Raw genomic sequence first — 21486 nt, 5'->3', positions numbered from 1 at the left:
GCAAAGGTTAAAGAGTAAGAGAGAATCTTAAAGGCAGAAGAGGGAGACAGTTGGTTTACTACAAACGAGTTCCCTTGAGGCTGCCAGCTGATTTCTCAGCAGAATCACTACAGACCCAGCAGGTATGTGAGTGACAGCAAGCAGCCGCATGCCTTCTAACTTATCTGGAAGACACTCTTACCCACGTCCACGACAAGAATAAACATGCAAGTATGCCTGTCACTGCACTGTGTGCGATAGCAAAGAAAAGAGAGCAACCGAGTTGTCCCTCTGGATGAATAATGGTGGAATGTGTCTGTGATAGAAAGCCTTGCAGGAGAGGAAACTAATGGATTTGGTTTTTAATACAGCAACACAGATAAATCTAAAAAACATATTGAGTAGAAAAAAAGTAACAAAATGAGGTCCTTCGCACGGAGTCATTTTCATAAATTAAAACACACGCTGAATTTATGTTTTTAAGACTAGACTTATCTAAATAAACACATGGAAAGTGGATTGGAGGGATGCACATAAAATATTCTAGAATGGGCTCCTATGAAATGAAAGAACTGGAATGGGCTTGTGGGATAAAGTGAAAATAATGGAAATAAAATAAATGAAAGAGGGTCCTTGCATGAAATAGGGAATAAAACTGTGCCTGAGCTATAACATACTATCAGCTAAGTCTAGATACACGGGTCTTACAAAAAAAAAAAAAAGTTCAATTTTAAATGAAATGTTAGCCCCTAGACAGACCCATGAGGGACAGATTTGGGATCTATGCCTCCTTGAGCCCTTCCACAGACCAAAAAGAAAAGCAGCCATGTCCTTACTTAGACCCAAAGCTACAAGCTGTCACACTGTAGAGTCCCAGTGATAAGGTGCACTGTTCTGGCGCCATCATGCTACTCAATCCTGTCTCCTCAGAAGTGTTATTTTACTGATAGTGATTATCTCCCAATATTGTGAACAATGAACCATTTGCACATTCCCAAGAGGCTCAAAAATCCAACATCATCTCAGACTTCTCTTCTGTTGATGAACCAGGACACATAAAGGAAGCCCCTCTGAGCATCTACAAGAGGAAAGGCCCGTTCTGAGTTTCCATGCCCTGAAAGAGAGAGGGGGTGTGCCCTCTGTTGCTACGGCTGGAGCTGGTGCAGTGCGTTACCCTACCTGAGTCAGATCGCCATAGAGATGGAGAGCAAGGAAAACATGCTGATTTTCAAATTAATTTTACACAAGGAGATGCAGATGCTGTGCTCTCGTTTGAGTGGGCGAAGAACTGGCATTAACTTATTTGTGTCCCACCGAAAGGGAAGCAACCAGAAGCCTGTGTCTATGAAGATCTTTGTGGAAAGCATGGTGAAGGCAGGGGATTCACCTTCTCCATCTATCATCTGTCTATCGATCACCTATATACCTAACATCCTCCTATCTATCTCTGTGACAAGTCTATGATTCTGTAATCATCGCCTTTGCTGCAGTTGGCATAGTTATATGAGGGAGGGGAGTAGAAAGAAAATGTTATTTATTTAAATACTTCATTTTCATAGTAAATTTTTGTTATTGACTTTAAGTGTTCAATTACTTGGAAAACATTATTACATACTCCAGTAATAGCTTGCCTGGAGCAAGCAGCAACCCTTATAAATGCTACATCTGGACCAACTATTTAATATCAATTTCTAGTACTACGTTTATAAGGCAATTCATTAATTTCAAAAAGAACCATGGGTTGTGCACTGCGGTACCGTACCCTTTCCAGCGGTGGCCCTGCCTCTGTCCTGCTGGTGTAAACATGATTAGTTTTCTCTTCCACACACTTCCTAGTAGCACAGCACGGATGCACCTGTCCTTTTCATCGGTGAGAAAGTGACCAGCCCTGGAGGAGACATGGGTGGCTGCACACGCCCCTGCTTCCCACCAACATCTGTCCCTCTCCTCTCGCGTGAGTAGAAGGCACAAGGTCTGAGTGAAACTGGCCTACCATTCTCATCCCTGACATTGGCTCCAAAAGTCCTAAATCAATCAGCATAAGCCTCTCCTCTTCACCAGAGTCACTGGTCCAAGTAGAATAAAACTTAGGGCTTTTGAGGATCTGGGAGAGAGAAGCTCTCTTGTCCTGGACAGAGTAGTATGTGAATGTGAAGCCTAAACCTGCGGCAGCCACTCGAACTCCAAGGCAAGCCAGTCCAGGGCGACAAAGCCCAATAAAAACCAGAAAAACTGAGCCAGAGCCCTGGTCAGACTATGCGGGTCAGACCAGGCAGAAGGTCAGGCTATGCCTAAAGGCTACACGCTCTATTTCCGACAGTTTAGTCATGCAAGTCTCTATTGGAGTTAGCCAGTTTCCTCCCTATTATTTGGAAAGCTAATGCATGCTTACCATATGGTCCCAAAGTGCTAAAGGTAAGTATGGATTGGTGGAGGCAATTTATTTCTTGAAAATCCAATACCTCATTTGTTTATCCAACCAGGGGCTTTCTTTGCTCATTTGTGACACAAACCAGCTCGTAAGGAACCACTTTTTCTTTCAAAGCCCTCCTTTCTCTACTGCCAGTGTCTCTTCCACACTAGTGTTCAAACTAGATCCAGCCATAACTTGGTTGTGGGGACCCTGAGACATCCGCCAGGAACCCTTTCACCCTCAACTTTCCCCAACTGACAGTGCAGAGGCCACAGCCCCCAATACACCACCACCTTCCATGAGGCGGTAATGGAAATGAGCCTGATGGGTTGGCCTGTCTGTGAAGGAATCCAGCTACATCAGTCATGGTTACCACAGTGGCCACCAGGTTTTTGTCCCTGACACTGTGTCCTGTGTCTGCTCAGCTCCCCAGACCACTCCATCTGCTTCCCAAAGCCCCTTTCGTTGACATTCTCCACCATGACTTTCTCATCACCACTCTCCAGGAGCCTCGGGTCCCAGCACGGAGGTCCCTAATTGCCCTCCCACCTTCCATCCCTAGTGCACCCACAGCCTTCTCAGCCTTAGGCCTGTCTTGTTCTTCCACCCCCTCTAGAAGCCTCTTTCCCCTTCCCTCTGCCTTTCCATGTATTGGCTTAATCTCAAATTATAGGTTTAATGTATTTCATGGCCCTGCTCCTAAGAAGCAACAGTTTAGAGAAATGGCATAAACTTTGACATCAGATTGACCTGGACTTAAACTCCACCTCAGGCAGTTATAAGTGATGGAACAGGGTCAGCAAAACTTCATGATCCACTTCTGCATGGCCACCTGTGCCAGCTTCCCCTTCTTCCTGCATGGAAGTCAGCTATCCCAGGAACAACATCCTACAGAGACACCTTGTGTGCTACCATGAGCCCCCTGTAACCTGAGCCACATGGAGGGCTTCTTTTACCTGAGAGGCAGCCAATGCCATCCAGGATCTCACCTCTCCAAAGGTGAAGAAAGGTATTCCCAAGGAAAGGACCCCAAAAGTGGGAAAGAAAAACATGTTAACACCAAAACTAGAGCTGTCCTTCTCAGGCCACCACCCAAACCTTTTCTGCGTGAGGCCATTTCCAGGAAGACAGCTCCCCGACCTTCACATGGGACATGGGAGAAGGGGAAAGAGAGAGAAAATTTAACTCAGACATCAGGCCTCATAGCTCTGGATCTGATAAAGCCACTTGCCCCTTCTGCTTCTAAATTCCTCTGTGGCCGTCTAGGTCCCTAAGCTTGTCCTCTTGAAGACCTCAAGACCCTAGGAATGACTGACCATTGGCCTTTGGCACAAAATTCTTCTAAAAATTAATACATTCTGTTAATTTTATTCACAAAAATAAAATAAAAAACAAAAACCTTCCAGCCCAGTGATTTTACCACCCAAGAACCCCGAAGACAAGCTTTTCAGGTCTCTGCTGCCCAAGAAGCTTGCCATGATTTGTCTTTAATGAAGGTGCCCAGACACTTCTCAAAGCTGGCATGAGACCCTGCATCTGCTGGGACAGAACTTCTCCATGGAAGCTTTTGGAAGAAGTATCTTCTACTCACCAGTATTCATTCCTCTGTTGCCTTGCTTCTAGTTTATGCGGCATGGTTCTCTCTCCCCAACACTCTTAGACCACTGTCCTGACATAATGTCCCTGTTCTGTGTTCACGCTATAATATGTGCAATAATAACAATGAATATTTCATGATTAATAATTTTACTTGCCTTCTTAGAAATGTGATGAGCTTTAGGGGAATCATTTGGTTAGCCAAAGTCTGTTCATAAAAGATGCCCACATAAATATGTGCTGAGGGCTCTTTACCATAGTAAGTTATGCTATGCAAGCAGAGGCATTTTTGTGTCTTCAAAAGCTGTGGGTATTTCCCTTAGAATTACAGTCATGAAGGTGGCACCTCTCCCACTGAAACCATTAGTAAAGCACTTACTCAGCATTTTATTTCATGAGCCTCTTCCACCTCCTTCCTCAGGTCAGCTGCTGAGATTCAGCTGGACTGTAAGCTCATGGGAAACAATGTCTTTCCCAAATGTTTCTCTTCCTTTGTCTGCCAAGGCAATGACATGACATTCTGTTGGCAGCCTTCACAACACTTCATATTTCCCTGGAAAAAAGTGAAAGCAATTTGTAGGTTCTCAGCACATATAATACATAGGTTTTCAAACAAGCTTTCTTAAAATTGCCAACAATATCTGGACTGGGTAAGGCACTGTTTGCTTTTCAGTTGGTTTCCTTCAGAAGATATTACCAAATAATTATAAAAACCATAGGGATTTAGGTAGCAGTTCAGTGACCATAAATCACAAATATTCTGACAGGCTTGTCATTGCACAAAACATATATCCCAGATATGGCAATACACTGGAGTCATATTACTTCTCTCACTATGGTTTTTATATATACAAGTTAAAAAATTCTTTGTGAATAGCTAGTTTTGCCTCCCACTATCCATTTGCTATTGTGCTGGAGGTAACTTATTCCTGTCTCCCTCTGGGGCACCACCCTCCTACATTCAGTCCATGTGCTCTGGTTGGAGTAAACCTATAATTTGAGATTAAGCCAATCAGAACACTGCATTTCTCTGGTGTCTGTGATTGGCTTAAGAATGACCACATGACTCAACCAGAGCCCATAAGAGGCAATAGACATTAAATGGGGTTTCTGTGAGGGAGGGAAGAGATATCCATGTGAGAGAGAAACATCAATCAGTTGCTTCCTGGATGCACCCTAACCATGGATGGAACCAAAACCCTGGGCATGTGCCCTGACTGAGATAACATTTGAGACCCTTTGGTGTGCAGGATGATGCTCTAACCAGCTGAGCCAGGGCTTAAGCGGGTTTTCCATTGGGATTCTTTTACTTCAAAACTAAACAAAACAGAAAACTCTGAAGGCCCCACCATGTACCCTGATTTTAGGTTTAAGAATACATTCAGTGAGAGTAAAAGTATAAACTGAATGATGTGAGAAAGACTCTGCATTTCTACATTAGCTAAAGTAGCCAGCATATCCTGGCTATACTCAGGCTTCCCAAACTGTGTATGTGCGTGTGTGTGTGTGTGTGTGTGTGTGTGTGTGTGTGTGTGAGAGAGAGAGAGAGAGAGAGAGAGAGAGAGAGAGAGAGAGAGAGAGAGATGGAATGAAGGAATGAAGGAATGAATGAATGAATGAATGAATAAGAAAAGTAAAAAATAATTTATAACGAGTGTTAGACAATCCCTGGGTTTCAAAGCATCAGTGGAATTTGGAAACTGGAATCTTTAGGGTAAATATGCAACTGTCTGTGAATGTTGAATGAGCTGAAGCACAGAATAAAATGCCTGTGAGAAAAAAGGCTCTCAATGATCAGACTCTTGGCAAAGCCCCCCGTCTCCCTGAAAGGGAAGAGACAAAAGCTAAGGGAAGCCCCCCATATGGCAGATGCCCTCCTGAAGCAGTGACCAATCAGATTCGGGTCTTCAGAAGGACTCTCACCTCAAAGGGGTGTGAGGGTGTGGACTGAAAGAAGGCAGCGTGAACTTCTGGAATAAACTCATGCGCAGCCTGAGGTCCATGGCAGGAAGCAGTCAGCTTCCTCTTGATGCTGGCCACTTCAGCATCCTTGGCAACACAAAACTCTTTCATATAAGGAATACCCAGGACTCCAAGGAAGAGGGTCCTCACAAAACCTGGAAGTGCAGGAAGAATCAACAGGAGCAGGAATGGCTTTAAAAAATGAAATTTGTAAACTGAGCAAAGTTTTGTTCGCAGCCTGTGTCCCCTATCGACACCTTCCTCCCGGTGGGACAGGGATCCTCTGGGGCTTCAGCCACAGAAGAGATGGGTCAGAGATTTCTTTGTACAAAGGAGTTGGGAATAAGTGTGAGCAACTAGACACAAAGAATAGAAAACCAAAGAAAAAGAGGGAGGTCATCCTTCAATTCAGCTCAAATACTAAAACTCCTCAGGCTCCTACATATCCCAAAACTTCTCTTCGCTGAACAAAAAATGGAATTCCACTGCTGGGGTTACATTCTTTTACCTCATGACTTTCATCTCATTCAAATACAGCTTTCCTTAAAAAGAAAATAGCTCAGACATTAAACTGTTGTCAGCCATCTGCTCCTCTGTGTGAAAGCTTTGTTACTATAGGAAAAGAAGTGTGGTGACTAGAAACATAAAAACCTGAAGATAATGAGGAGGAGGGACACATTGAGGGGGGATGGCATCTGGGCAAGTGGCATGCTGGACTGGGCAGAGCATAGGCTTTGGAGTCAGAAAGACCTGGATTTGAATCTTGGTTCTATTAACCTACTAACTGTTACCTTGGGTTAATTACCTTTGAAACTTAACTACCTTCTTTTTGAAGTAAGCATGTAAATACCTATCTATCTCCAAGCCTTTGATCATTGCATACTCTCTGTCTGGAAGGTCCACATATCCCTTGCCATTTGCCTGGCTAACTCCTGTCCAGGCTACATGTCACCTGTGTCACCTCCTCGGGAAGACTGGATGAGGAGGTGCCCCTTGTCAGGGTCCTGCAGCATCCAACTGCGTAGAGCAGAGGCTGCATCATTGTAGCTCTTGCTCCTATCCTGTGACCTTTCCCTTTGACTGGCTCCTAAAATGAAAGGGTCTTAAGATCCAGGGTCTGTGGCTTATTCCCTGGTGTACCCCCCAGGCTCAGGAAACTTGAAGACATGAGGTTGGTGTCTGCAGGGCTCTCACCCAGGAGAGTTGGAAGCATTGCGCTTGGGTGGGCTTGGGGAGAAGCAGGACCCCTGCAGGAGGCTATTCCTCCACCACATAAGGGAACAACGCAGGAGGAGCTGAGAGAGAGAGGGGCGGCAATACTTCTCTCCTCAAACCAACTCCGTAGTCTGGTGCAGAAGCCTAAATGCAGACAAGGCAGGAATTATGACACTGTTATTAGACAAAGGCGAGGAAAAAAATACTGCATGGGGGCACTTGAAGTCACTTCATAATGATGAAGGTTGCCATTCACAGTGGAGATAATATTGTCACGAACCATTAGCAATCAGATAGCAAAGCACTGACATTTGTAAAGCAAAGCCATAGGAAGTACAAAAAAAAACTGACAAAAATATAAAAGTAATAAGGTTTTAATACACCTCTTTAGATCCCTCTCACATCAACTATATGAAAATAGGTAAGGATACAAAATATGTGAACAATGTAATTAAAATTATGTCTTTCTAGGTTGTTAGGGTGTATTTATAAAAAAAAAAAAATACCATCTTTTTTTTAGCAAGAATACATAGAGACAGTACAACAACAAGCAGACTGTCAAATTACAGCGGGGAGGGTAGGGAGATCTGGGGGAGATAAGAAATCAACCGAAGGACTTGTATACATGCATATAAGTACAACCAATGGACACAAAACTCTGGGGAGGAAGGGTATATATGGGAGGGGGGCAATGTTAAAATATGTACACAGATAATAATTTAATAAAAAATAAAAATAAAAAATAAAAAAAAATAAAAAATAAAAAAAAGAATATGTTCAGAGACAAATGACAGGCGGGAGCAGGTGGTTAAAGAGCAACCAAAGGACTTGTATGCATGCATATTAGCATAACTAACGGACACAGATACTGGGGCAGTGGGGGGCTTGCCCCAGATGGGAATGGCTGGGGAGCATAGGGGGTGTCAAGCAGGGGAAAAAGAGATATATGTAAAACTGTAAGCAATAAATAAACTTAAAAAAAAATCTTTTAAGCATAAATTCCAAGATGCTCTCATAATGCAAACTACATTCTAAGATTGCAATACAATAAAACAATAAATAAGCATAGAAAGGCCGAACAGTTGGAAATTAGGAGGGTGAGTGGGAAGGAACACATCTCTCCTAATTAACTGTTCAGTCAAAGATAATAGATAAATTATTACAATTGTCAAATATATAAAATAATAGCATTAAAAATTAGAACTACAATATATTCAAAATTGTACCCACGGGAAAAGCCATAAGCTCAAACATATTACTAAACAAACAGGAATAAAAATAAATAAGCATTCAACATAGAAAATTAGAAAGAGAATGAATAAAAGAAGTTTAAGGAAAACAAACTCAAAAGACAGTAAGCTTGTAATCAACAAATAGTAGAATTAAATATTTTAAGAGTGGGTTCTTTGCAGAAAAAAATCAATTCAGCTAATACAGCATTAGGCAGACTAATTGGGAATGAAAGAAAGCACAAAATTATAAAATTAGAAATGAATGAAAAAGAAAACACAAATGCAAGGAAAAATCCAGAGATACATAGAACATGTTGCCCAACTGTGTTAGTGATTTTGAAAAAATATGTAATGTATGATTTTCAAAAGAAAACATAAATTACTAAAACTACCAAGTTAAAAGGGAGAAAACCATCACAGACACTAAGAAATACGTCCAACAGCTAGCCTCCCAACATCTCACATCTGCCCAAAATACTTTACTCAGATGATTTAATTCTAGCAAATATTTTGGAGGCAGAAACCACTCATGTTTTGAATCACCCTTAATTAGACCAAAAATAAGGGGGCAAAGTCCCTACCACTAGATAAAAGAAGTCACTGGTTTACATTATAAGAAAAGGATGTAGGATGGGAGGTATTGTCCCTTAACTAGAAAATTTAATCTCACTCTCAAATTCACCATTGTGGTCTCCTTCATTGGCACTGGTGCTGTCATTCAAAGAACTAAAAAATAGGCTGACTGTTATAAGAACACCACGAAAGAAGCATACCTAATGCTGTCCTGCTGTGTTTACTATCCTATATCTTTTTGGTTGAAGCCAAAATCAACTGGGCCTATTGACATCATCTGAGTATAATTGTCAGGTTGAGCCTAAAACCACTAAAATGGGCTTTGTCCTCACAAGTGTTTTTAAGTTCTTGTTCTACTTTTGAAAAACATCCAAATTGGAAACTGGACATACACAATCAAAAAATACATATACTTGAGGAAAATGCCATGATCCTACATCAAAAAGTTGATGAAGTTGGCCCGGCCAACTTAGTGTTTGAGCATCGAACTATGAACCACAAGGTCACAGTTTGATTCCCAGTCAGAGCAATGCCCTGGTTGCAGGCTTGGTCCCCGGTGTGGGGCATGCAGGAGGCAGCCAATAGATGACTATCTCTCATCATTGATCTCTCCTCTCTCTCTCCCTCTCTCTATCTATCTATCTCTCTTTCTTTCTCTCTCTCTCTCTCTCTCTCCTTCTCCTCCTCCTTATCCTCTTCCTTCTCCTCCTTCTCTTCCTCCTCCTCCTCCTCCTTTCCTCCCCCTTCCCTCTGAAATCAATAAAAATATATTTTAAAAAATACAAGTTGGTGAATTGGTATGCAAATGTATATGTTATGGTAAAATTAAAAGTTTAAAGTACGGAAATTTTGCTTCTATGAGAAAAGTAACTTCTATCAGATAAACTCTCCTGCAGATAACAGTTATAAACCCTGGACAAACTTAGGAAAAAATTAATCTACCAGAAAGCATTAAAATGCAATCAAAAGCAGGCAGAGACTGGAGGTGCTTGATAAACAGAGACAGCACTGGATATTGGCTTATGAAGATTTTCACCTGTGGGTTTTCTTAATCCATACAAGAAAACATTCACAAACAGACTAAGGGCTCCAAGGATGGAGTTCAGGATTGCCAGGACAGCTGGAAAGGAAGGGAACTACAGAGACGAAACCCCACAATCTGCCTGCAAAGCCTACCCAAACCCTCAGTTGCCCCATGAAATACTCAAGTCTCGGAGAAAACACCAGAAGGCTTGGCAGAAAGCAATAGCTGGAAGACAGAACAACGGAATGCACACTCTGTTTCCTTGAACTTTACCACATATGAACTCAAGAACTCCCGCCACCTAGAGATCTCCCAAGCTGTACTGAAATGAGCTTCCTCTGGCAGAAGGAGGCAGCTCCCCACCAGGAGGATAAGGAGAAGCTGAGGGAGCAGAGTCCAGGATGTGGGGGACCGTTCCTGTGTCTGAAGGGGCTGGAGCAGGTGACTCCTGAGGTTCATGCCGATCCTGCTGGTGTGAGTCACTGACCAAGGGGCACCCTGCAGTCCACTGCCAGCTATCCCTCCTCCTCCTCCTCCTCGCCTCTTCTCCGACTGCCTCCAAAGGGTCCTCATTACTCAAAAGACTTTGTGCTCTAACAAAGGTATTTTGTGGTCTGGAAACCAAAGATCCATTTAATACTTCGTTGTGAGGCAGTGCACAAACATCTTTCCTTATCCCAAAACGTCACACGATTTTTTTTTTAATTAGACACAGGCTAGACATTATGAGACTCTGCAGAATCCCACTGATATGTAAAAACGACCCATACAGTAGGTACCCCTCTCATCATCCTTCCCATTTCACCGGTGAACAAACAGCAACATAGCTAATTAGTAACCAAACTGAAACTTGGGCCCAACCAGGAAGACCGACTCAAAAGCCACACCAGTGTGTCCCAAATTGGAGGGTGCCAATGCTGTGGGTCAGAACTGCATTTGGAGTGCCAGGCTCGGCGCTCTCCTGCCTCCCAGTGGAGAGGTTTGATACCACACAGCACCTACCTCCAGCCAGGCAGTGTTCAAGGTGCTCTAGAGACTTAGATCATTTGAGTCACATCTCTAGGGGGTAGATCCACGGTTGTCAAACTGCAGCTCACAAGCCACATGCTGCTCTTTGGCCCCTTGAGTGTGGCTCTCCCACAAAATACCATGGCCTGGGCGAGTCTGTTTTGAAGAAGTGGCGTTAGAAGAAGTTTAAGTTTAAAAAATTTGGCTCTCAGGAGAAATTTCAATCGTTGTACTGTTGCTATTTGGCTCTGTTGACTAATGAGTTTGCCGACCATTGGGGTAGATAATGATTTAATTCCCACATTGCTAATGGGGAAACAGAGTTCGGGAGCTAAAGTGTCACCCTAAGTAAGACAGATCTGAGAGGCAGAGGCAGGATTCACACCCAGATCTGCTTTCTTTGCTTTTCACCAGGTTGATGTGAGCTGCTTGTCCTCAGAGGACCTGCCAGGTGTACGTACAGGGCAGCCGTTCATGCATGGAGATAAAATATTCCCCAACAAAACGAGGATGTTAAAGTCATTAATGACTTCAGAAGAAATGTCACTACAAACTGTGGTGCGATCCAGTGCTTTTGATAAACCTCTCAAGAGAAGACACATGATGTTAGTTGATCATTTTAAATAAATCCTCAACAAGCTGTTTACCCGTCAGTCTGTGTCTATGGAGACTGTTTTTGTAACATCAGATAACCAAACAATTAAGAGACTTTAAAAGGCTCTTATATGTGGTGGAAACTTGTAAACTTGAACTCCCGGGGACAGTAAATGTCACATCAAATGTGTTCAGTTCATATTTCCTGTCTCCCCTTGGTTTCAACAGCTGTAATCTGACACTCCTTGCCACAGGCTAAGGACACCTGCCTTCCAACAGGATGCGAACGGAAAATTAGGGAACTGGGACATAGGTCACTTGGATTCTAGACTCAGCTCTCCTTGGATGACCTTGACCAAGTCAACATTTCTGTCAGTTATTTGTTAATAAAATGAGAGGGTTGAAACTAGGATATTGTTCAATGCTGTCCAAGCTCAAATCCCATGGCTCCACGAATTGATGGCTCTGACTACACGTAACATAGCTTTATTCTTTATGATGTACCAGTCAGGAAATTGCCTTGGCAAGTTTAGCCCTCCATAAATATCAGTTATCACTGTCACCATCATTATTATTTGATGAAGTTGGAAAGTCTATATGGAGATTTTCTAACTTCAAGCAGAACCACGATCTAATATTTTACCATTAGAAGTTATTTTTTTTATAAGAGTTATAAAGTCTCAGACTGGAGAAGTGCTTTATGACAAGCTTCTGACTGTAAGAGGCAGAAATATTTTTTAAAGTAAAACTCTTCAATGAGTCCCTACATACACGATATTGAGGTTTTCTGGATGAAGTGAGGAATGGAGTAGGGATTCCTTGGATTTTCCCCACCAACCATTTCCTTCCCCCTCACAGGGGCCCCAAGGTACCGCCTAAAAACCTAGGATTCTTCAGAAGACCACTGAAAACTCATTTCTCTTTGGAGATTAGGATGAGTAGTTGGGAATGGAGAACTGCGAGGTGGGCACAGCACAGGTCAGACTCTAGAATGGGAGGGAGGAAAAAAAACTAACATTTATTGAGTCTCCCGTCCACTGTGTATTTTGTTAGATTCTTTAAATGTTCAATAAGAGGAAAGTACTTACACTACATGTGCTTAAAGGGGCACAGTACCCACACCATGGCTTTGCAAAGCCAACACCTCTCCTTGTGCACCAGATCCTCCCCACCCCCGTCCTTCTCTACCTGAGACATTGCTCCAGCCATCCTCCTATCTCCCCTCCCTTAGTCATCTCCTGCCTGGATCGGATCACAGCCATAGCTCCCCAACTGCTTCCCCACCAGCTTCCGAATGCTGACAACCGAGCCTCTCTACCAGTAGTTCCCCATCAGGCTCCCAGAAAAAGCCAAAGTCCTTCACAGGTCACCAAGGGCCACATGAGATGGGCCTGATCCCACTAGACTCTTCTCCTGGCTCATTCCTTCTCGGTCTCTGCTGCAATCACCTGACTTCCTGCTGTTCCTGAAACATCCAAACACAGTCCTGCCACGGGGCCTTTGTAATGACTGTCCCCTCTAGTTGAGACACCCTTCTGCAATGTCCACATGGCCCATCCCTACAGCCTTCAAGTCTTTCTCTCCCGGGTCCCCTTCCCGGTAAGTTTCCCTGTTTAACACTGAAGCCCAGCCACCGACGAGGCCACCTCAATCTCCCTTCCTGTTGTGTAAATTCACATGTGAAGGGGAAACCTCCAGGGGCTCCAACTGTGACCTTATTTGGAAATAGGGCATTGTCAATATAATTAAGATGAGGTCACGCTGGATTAGGTTGGGCCCCTAATCTAATCTAATTGGTGTCCTTATAAAAAGAGAAAATTCGGACACCAAGAAAGACATGCACAGGAGAACACCATGTGAAGATTGAAGTTGTGCTGCCACAAGCCAAGGACCCAGCAGAAGCCAGGAGAGGGGCGTGGACCAGACCTTTCCTAGGTCCTCAGAGGGAGCATGACCTTGCTGACATCCTGATCTCAGACCTCTGGCCTCCAGCCCTGGGCCAGTAAATGTCTGTTATTTATGCCACCCCGTTGGTGGCATTTTGTTATAGCAGCCCCAGTGGACTCATACACTTCCCCTGCTCTGCTTTTCCTTTTTTCCGTGGAACTTTCTAATGCATCACATAATGTATTGACTTGTTCCTTTTACTGTCTACTGTCTATCTCCCCCTTCTAGATTATAACCTCTGAAGGGGCACAGACACGGATCCATTTTGTTCATTGACATATAACACAGAAGGCATGATGTGAATGCTTTCAAACGAATGAATCAGTTCACCTCCTTTCTTCTGTAGTCTCAAGAAACCATCATAAAACTCTGCCTTATCCTTTTATGCCTAACTCTCAGACTTATTTTCCTTACTCACTCTCACTGCCTGTCTTCCCACCTTGAGAGACTGTAGCAGCATGCTGGTTTGGGCCTCATCGTGAGAGGCATGAGGCCAAGAGGGTGTGGTTACACGCGTGTTGCACATGTTTAATCTTCAGAGCAGCCTCTACAGCAGACACTGTAATCCCATTTTGTGGATGAGGAACCTGAGGTTCACAACAGTTAAGCAGCATGCCCAAAGCCTCCTGTGTATAAAACACTTATGCACGTGGACCTTTCTTCTCCCCTCATTAGCATGGCAGCTTCCTGATAGATCCTCTCTTCCTCCAAATGATGGACAGACGTAAACTCCACCTGCAGCCAGACATTCCTGAGCCCTGAACCACCAATCAGCACCTGCCAAATACCCTAAGCCCCTGATTCCTAGGTCCTTAGGTCTCTAATTATAGGCCTTATGTGAAACCACCAATCAGCGTGTGCTGAGTGCTCTAAGCCCCGCCCCCTAACCTTCCCTTAAAGGTGCTTGTATCACCGGCCCTCACTCTCTTCTGCTCCTCTCTCTGGAAGCAGCAGGCAGTGGTACTCTTCGCTTTAATAAAGCCTGTGTCCTGGCATCCCGGTCTCAGGCCCTCTCTATTTCATCTTTCACTTCCCAGGGGCAGGCTCAGCACCTTCACCTCTGTATCACAAGCTCAAAGGCTGGGCCGGGCACACAGCAGGTGCTCCACGAGCACTGCCAGACTCTCCACTGTGACACCATGGTAAGTGGCAAAGCTGGACTATAACTCAGCCTGACCTGCAGCCCGTGCCCTTGCTGCAGAGCCCACCCAGCCAGCAGACCATGGGCTGCATCGTAGCTTCCTTTTGTTTTTACCAGAGTTCTTCAGAAGCATCATCTCCTCACCATTCATCCAGAACACCTTCCCATTCTCCCATCTCAGAATCCATGTTAACACCTTACTCGATATCCTCATGGAGATCGTGTGCACATGGAGAGTTCTTATCTTTATTTTCATTTTTTTAAACTTATTGTATCTATTTGACCATAGAAAGCCTGCATCCCAGTGCATTATCCTCTTCACCTAAAATCTGCACTTTTTTTTTTTTTTTTTTTAATTCTCACCCAAGGGTATGTGCTTATTGATTTTGGAGAGAAAGGAAGGGAAAGAGAGATAAACATGGATAGTTTTTCTCCAGCACACATCTGATCAGGAGATTGAACCCTCAACCTAGGTATGTACCCTGACTGGGAATTGAACTCACAACATTTTGGTATACAGGATGATGCTCTAACCAACTGAGCTACCAGCCAGGGTGCTTTCTTTATTTTATTTTTTTTAATGAGGTCTCATAAATTCATGTGTGCATCCTGCTTTTCTCATTCAGCAGTATTTCTGAAAACCCCTCCAGATGACTCGTTTGGCTCTAAATTATTCTTTTAATGACTGCCTGAAATCATGATTCATTTAACCATATGTCATTGTTGGGTGTTCAATTTACTTCCAGGATTTTTTTTTTCCTTTTTGTTAATGTCACTACACTAACCATCCTTCCATAGATATCATCTATGGATAGATTCCCAGGAGTGAGATCATTATATTAAAAAGCAAATTTATATATGCTTCTCCTTGTTATTACAGAAATGTTCAAAGATATAAAAGTAAAGGAAATAGTATAATGATCTCCCATAAACCTAGGGCCAAGCTTCAGCAGTCATCACATCATGGCCAGTCTGGTCTCATCTAATTCTTCCCCAACTTTCCCATAGTCTATATTATTTTGGGAGTTGTTGGGGGACAGATACTTCATTAGCTAATCTATAAATATTTCTGTCTGTACCTCTAAAAGTTGAGGACTCTCTTAAATAACATAACCAAAATATTATTATCAAACCCCAAAATAATCATTTCTATCATCAGTGTCCAGATTCCCTCAACTGAACCATAACAGAACATTTTTACAGTTTGTCCAAATCCGGATTTTTTTTTACATATTTTATTAATTTTTTTTTGCCCCCCTCCCTCCCTCCCGCACATCCCCTCCCTCCCCAGAGTTTTGTGTCCATTGGTTGTACTTATATGCATGTATATAAGTCCTTCGGTTGATCTATTATCTCCTCCAGATCTTCCTCCCCTCCCCACTGTTATTTGACAGTCTGCCTGTTGCTTTACTTTCTCTATATCTGTCTCTTGGTTCATCAGTTTATAATGATCTTTATCTCCACCAATGTGTAAGGTCATGTGGTGTTTCTCCTTCATTGATTGGCTTATTTCACTCAGCATGATGCTCTCCAATTCCATTCAGGTTGCTGCAAATGATGAGAATTCCTTCTTTTTTATGGCAGCATAGTATTCCATTGTGTAGATGTACCATAGTTTTTGGAGCCAATCATCTGCTGACGGGCACCTAGGCTGTTTCCAAATTCTGGCTATTGTACAATAGATTGTGCTGCTATGAATATAGAGGTGCAAATATCCTTTCTGATTAGTGTTTCTAGTTTCTCAGGATATATTCCTAGAAGTGGGATTACTGGGTCAAATGGGAGTTCCATTTTCAGTTTTTTGAGGAAACTCCACACTGTTCTCCACAGTGGTTTTACCAGTCTGCATTCCCACCAGAAGTGCACGAGGGTTCCTTTTTCTCCACAACCTCGCCAACACTTGTCGTTTGTTGATTTGTTGATGTTGGCCATTCTGACAGGTGTGAGATGGTACCGCATTGTTGTTTTGATTTGCACCTCTCGGTCAATTAGTGACTTTGAGCATGTTTTCATGTGCCTTTTGGCCTTCCTTCTGACTTCTTTTGAAAATATTCTATTTAGGTCCATTGCCCATTTTTTAATTGGATCATTCATCTTCCTTTTATTTATTTGTATAAGCTGTCTGTAAATGTTGGAGATTAAACCTTTATCAGTGGTATTATTTGCAAATATGTTCTCCCACACCGTGGGCTTTCTTGTTGTTTTGTTGATGGTTTCTTTTGCTGTAAAAAAGCTTTTTATTTTGATGAAGTCCCATTTGTTTATTTTCTCTTTAGCTTCCATTGCCCTAAGGGAAGTATCTGTGAAGAAGTTCTTTTGGCATACGTCTGAGATTTTGCTGCCTGTGGATGCTTCTAGTATTTTTATGGTTTCCCGTCTGATGTTTAAGTCCTGTAACCATTTTGAGTTTATTTTTGTGAATGGTGTAAGTTGGTGATCTAGTTTCATTCTTTTGCATGTGTCTGTCCAATTTTCCCAACACCATTTATTGAAGAAACTGTCTTGACTCCATTGTATATTCATGCCTCCTTTGTCAAATATTAATTGAGGATAGTGATTTGGGTTGATATCTGGGTTCTCGATTCAATTCCATTGATCTATATGTCTGTTCTTGTGCCAGTACCAGGCTGTTTTGAGAACAGTGGCTTTGTAATATAGTTTGAAGTCTGGTATTGAGATCCCTCCTACTTTACTCTTCTTTCTCAGGATTGCTGTGTCTATTCAGGGTCTTTTATTGTTCCAAATGAACTTTTGGAGAGTTCTTTCTAGGTCATGAAATATGTCGTTGGTATTTTAATGGGGAGTGCATTGAACCTATAGATTGCTTTAGGAAGTATGGACATTTTGATGATGTTTATTCTACCAATCCATGAACATGGTATGTTCTTCCATCTCCTTACATCTTCCTCTCTTTTTTCAGTGTCTTGTAGTTTTCTGCAAATAGATCCTTTACTTCCTTTGTTAAATTTATTCCTAGGTATCTTAATTTTTTTGGTGCGATTGTAAATGGAATTGCTTTTTTAGCCTCTGTTTCTGTAGTTTCACTGTTGGTATATAGAAATGCCATGGCAAATCCGGATCTTAATAAGGTTTAAGAATTAAAATTGGTTATGTGTCTTATCTCTTAGAGATCTCTTCATTGATAAATTAGTGTGTGTGTGTGTGTGTGTGTGTGTGTGTGTGTGTGTGTGTCTTCCATGCAATACCTCTGTTGAAGAAACCAGGCCATTTGTCCTTCATAGTTTCCACAATCTGCATTTCGCAAATTGCCTCACCACAATATCACCCTACAACTGGTACTCAGATGGATCAGATTCAGGTTGAAACTTTTTGCAGGAAGACTTATAGGTAATGCTGTGTGCTTCAGAGGCACACAATGTCTCTCTTTTGTGCTGTTGAGCAGCCACTAATGACCTTGCCTAGATTTAGCTCTCCAGTCGGAGTTCAAATAGATGGTATCTTAACTCCATCATTCTTCATGTATGAGCTGGGGTACTTCTATAAAGAGAAAAATTCCCCTTTTCAACTCATTGATTATCCTGAGACACAGGTCATGTATAACGAAGTCTAGATACATTATTATTTCCCTTTACTTACCAGGTTTCAAAATAACGAGTTTCCTAGGATCCTCTCTTAATGAGAGTTGTTGGGGTATCTGATGTGTTGCTTTTATGAACTCAGGTAGGTTTTTAAATGTGAATTAAAGGTTAATAAACTCATTCTCTTTTTCTGAGGACAAATGACCTTGGGTTAACTTTCTATCTCTGTTCCCCTGGAAACATAATAAAGGTAGAATGTCATGTCTATTACCAGGCAACATTGCTTATGATAAAAATGGCCTCTAATTAGACAACTGTACCTGGCCTGGGAGAACTGTGACTTCACTGTAAACACCTAGCGGGAATCATAGTTGGAGCTTTTCTAATGCAGTGCATCCTTGTAGCTGGCTGTCTCTTGCTGGGACCTCTTCAAGCTATTCCCATGGGATGAAATAAAACATATTGGCTCATGGGAATGGGATTTATAAACCAGAATGGCCCGCATACCCATCCTCCCCAAGAAGCAGATTATGAAATGGAGACTAGTGCACAGCAGGTTTAATGAGAAGGGCTCTTAGAAAGTCAAGAAAACAGGATTGTGCAGAGGGAAAAGCTAAACTACAATGTAGTTGCAACTATGAACCTTCACGGGTCCACAGGACTTCCTTGGTAGCTGGAATGGCCCTTTAAAGTTGTCCCAGTCTAGGCAGAGCAAAACCTAGAAAAGAGGCATAATATTGGGCAAAGTGCCCCCCATTCCCACCCACGCCCCCTACAGACATACACTGACAGCAATTCCCAGAGAAAGACTGAGGTGTGAACTGTGAGCAGGCAACACTCCAGGCAATGGGAGAAATAATATCTTAGTCTCAACAAGGATAGCTGGCCTTTGTACCACAGCATCACCATTCCACTCATATGACCTCATCCCTTTACACCTGCCCCTGCCCCCTGGCTTGCTGTCCTTCCTGTCCTCTATCCTCTAGCAAAGCTGAGTAAACTGGAGCCAGAGGGGATCTGCTCAGTTTTGTGACATGTACCTCTAGAGCTTTGCCAAGGACTCATTCTCAATTTGGGGGAGTTGGGGTAATCTGGTGGATGAAACATGGTATCTGTGCATGTTAATTTTGCGTGTCACTTACTATAAACAAATGTAAGCAACTTTATACATGGTTAAAGGCTGGTAACATTTTTTTCCTATAAACTTCATATTTTTTGGTTCATTTTTCTTTAGAAAACTTGGTTTTTTTTCCATCTAAAATTTCTAGAAGCTCTTTAGATGTTAAGAATAGCAAATTTTTGCCAATAACATAGGTTATACATTTTTTTCCATTTGTCATTTGCCTTTTTCTTTGTTAATAGTTGGTGGGTTTGGTATTTTGTGGGGGTTTTGTTTCTTTTTTGTTTATTTTGTGTTGTATGTTCAGCCCTTCAAGAATTTTGTATTCATGCAATCAAAATTATCAATCCTTTTCATTATTGCTTTTGCATTTTGTCATAATTAGGTTTTCCTCACACCCAGGTTATAAAGCAATTAAACATGTTTTCTACTATTGTGTGATTTTTATCTTTTACCATATTTAAATGTCTGATCCATTCAGAATCTATCTGGGTATGAAGAATGAATTCAATTTTATTTTATTTTTTACATAACACTGTTTCGTCTTCCTCACTTTGTTAAATTATTAAACATTAGAGGCCCGGTACACAAATTTGTGCACAGTGGGGTCCCTCAGCATGGCCTGCAGGGATTGGGCCAAAACCGGCAGTCCAACACTGCCTGCCACTCCTGTCTGCCACTCCTGCTGATCCCAGCCTGCTGCACCTGCCGTGGGCTTGCACCCAGTCCTGATGGCGAGAGGCTCGCACTGCTGCAGCTGTGCTCACCAGCCGTGAGCCCTGAGTCTTGTGCCCATCCCATTTGTCATAGAAAACACTCTTCCTACTTCAAAACTTACTACAAAGCTGTAGTAACCAAAAAAGTATGATTGGCATAAGGACAGACTTAAAGATCAAAGGAACAGAGTCCAGTAATAAACCATACACCTACTTTCTCACATCAAATATAAACATTAATTCAAAATCTTTGATATACCAGTAAGTGTACTGGAATTTGCTCAAACTAAAAAGAATAGGTATAAATCTCCTGATTTTGAGTTAGGCAGATATTTCTGAAATGACATCAAAAGAGCAACAACAACAAAAATACAGATAAATTAGACTTCATTAAAATTAACACTTTTGGGCTTCCAAGGGCACTATCTAAAAAAGTGAAACTACAAACCACAGAAAGGGAAAAATATTTGCAAATTATGTATTTGATAAGGAATAATATCTCTACTATACAAAGAACTCTTACAACTCAACAATAAAAAGACAACTCAATTATATTGCCGAAACTGGTTTGGCTCAGTGGTAGAGCGTCGGTCTGCGGACTGAAAGGTCCCAGGTTCGATTCCGGTCAAGGGCATGTACATTGGTTGTGGGCACATCCCCGGTAGGGGTTGTGCAAGAGGCAGCTGGTCGATGTTTCTCTCTCATTGACGTTTCTAACTCTCTATCTCTCTCCCTTCCTCTCTGTAAAATATCAATAAAATATTTTTTTTTTAAAGAAAAGAAAAAAAAGACAACTCAATTGTAAAATGGACACAGGAGATGAATAGACATTTTTCCAAAGAAAATATACCAATACACACATGAAAAGGTTCTCAGATGTCATTAGCCACCAGGAAACCCCAAATCTAAACCACAGTGAGATCCTACCTCATACCCATTCTGATGGCAATAACAAAAATAACTTTAAAAGAAAAATAACAAGGCCCAGCCGGTGTAGCTAAGTGGTTAAATATCATTCCATGAACCAAGAGGTCCCAGGTCCAATTCCAAAGAAGGACACATGCCCAGATTGTACAGCTGGATCTCCAACAGGGGGCATGCAGGAGGTAGCTGATTGATGTCTCTTTCTCTCTTGATGTTTCTATCTTTATATATCTCTCCCTTCTTCTCTCTCTCTCTAAAATCAATAAAAACTTTTTTTTTTTCAAAAGTAACAAACTCTGATCAGGATGTGGAGAAATTCATACATGGCTGGTGGGAATGTAAAAATATAAATGTTGCAGCTCTTTGGCAAACAGTTTGACATTTCTTCAAAAAGTTAAACAAAATTACCATAAGGCCCAACAGCTTTGCTCCTAGTGTACTCAAGAGAATTGAAGATATGTGGCCTATAAAACCTCATACACAAATGTTCACAGCAACATTAT

Source organism: Pipistrellus kuhlii, unplaced genomic scaffold (genome assembly GCF_014108245.1).
Source record: "Pipistrellus kuhlii isolate mPipKuh1 unplaced genomic scaffold, mPipKuh1.p scaffold_m20_p_11, whole genome shotgun sequence".
NCBI classification, from domain to species: Eukaryota; Metazoa; Chordata; class Mammalia; order Chiroptera; family Vespertilionidae; genus Pipistrellus; species Pipistrellus kuhlii.
This window is presented reverse-complemented; position numbering follows the sequence as displayed.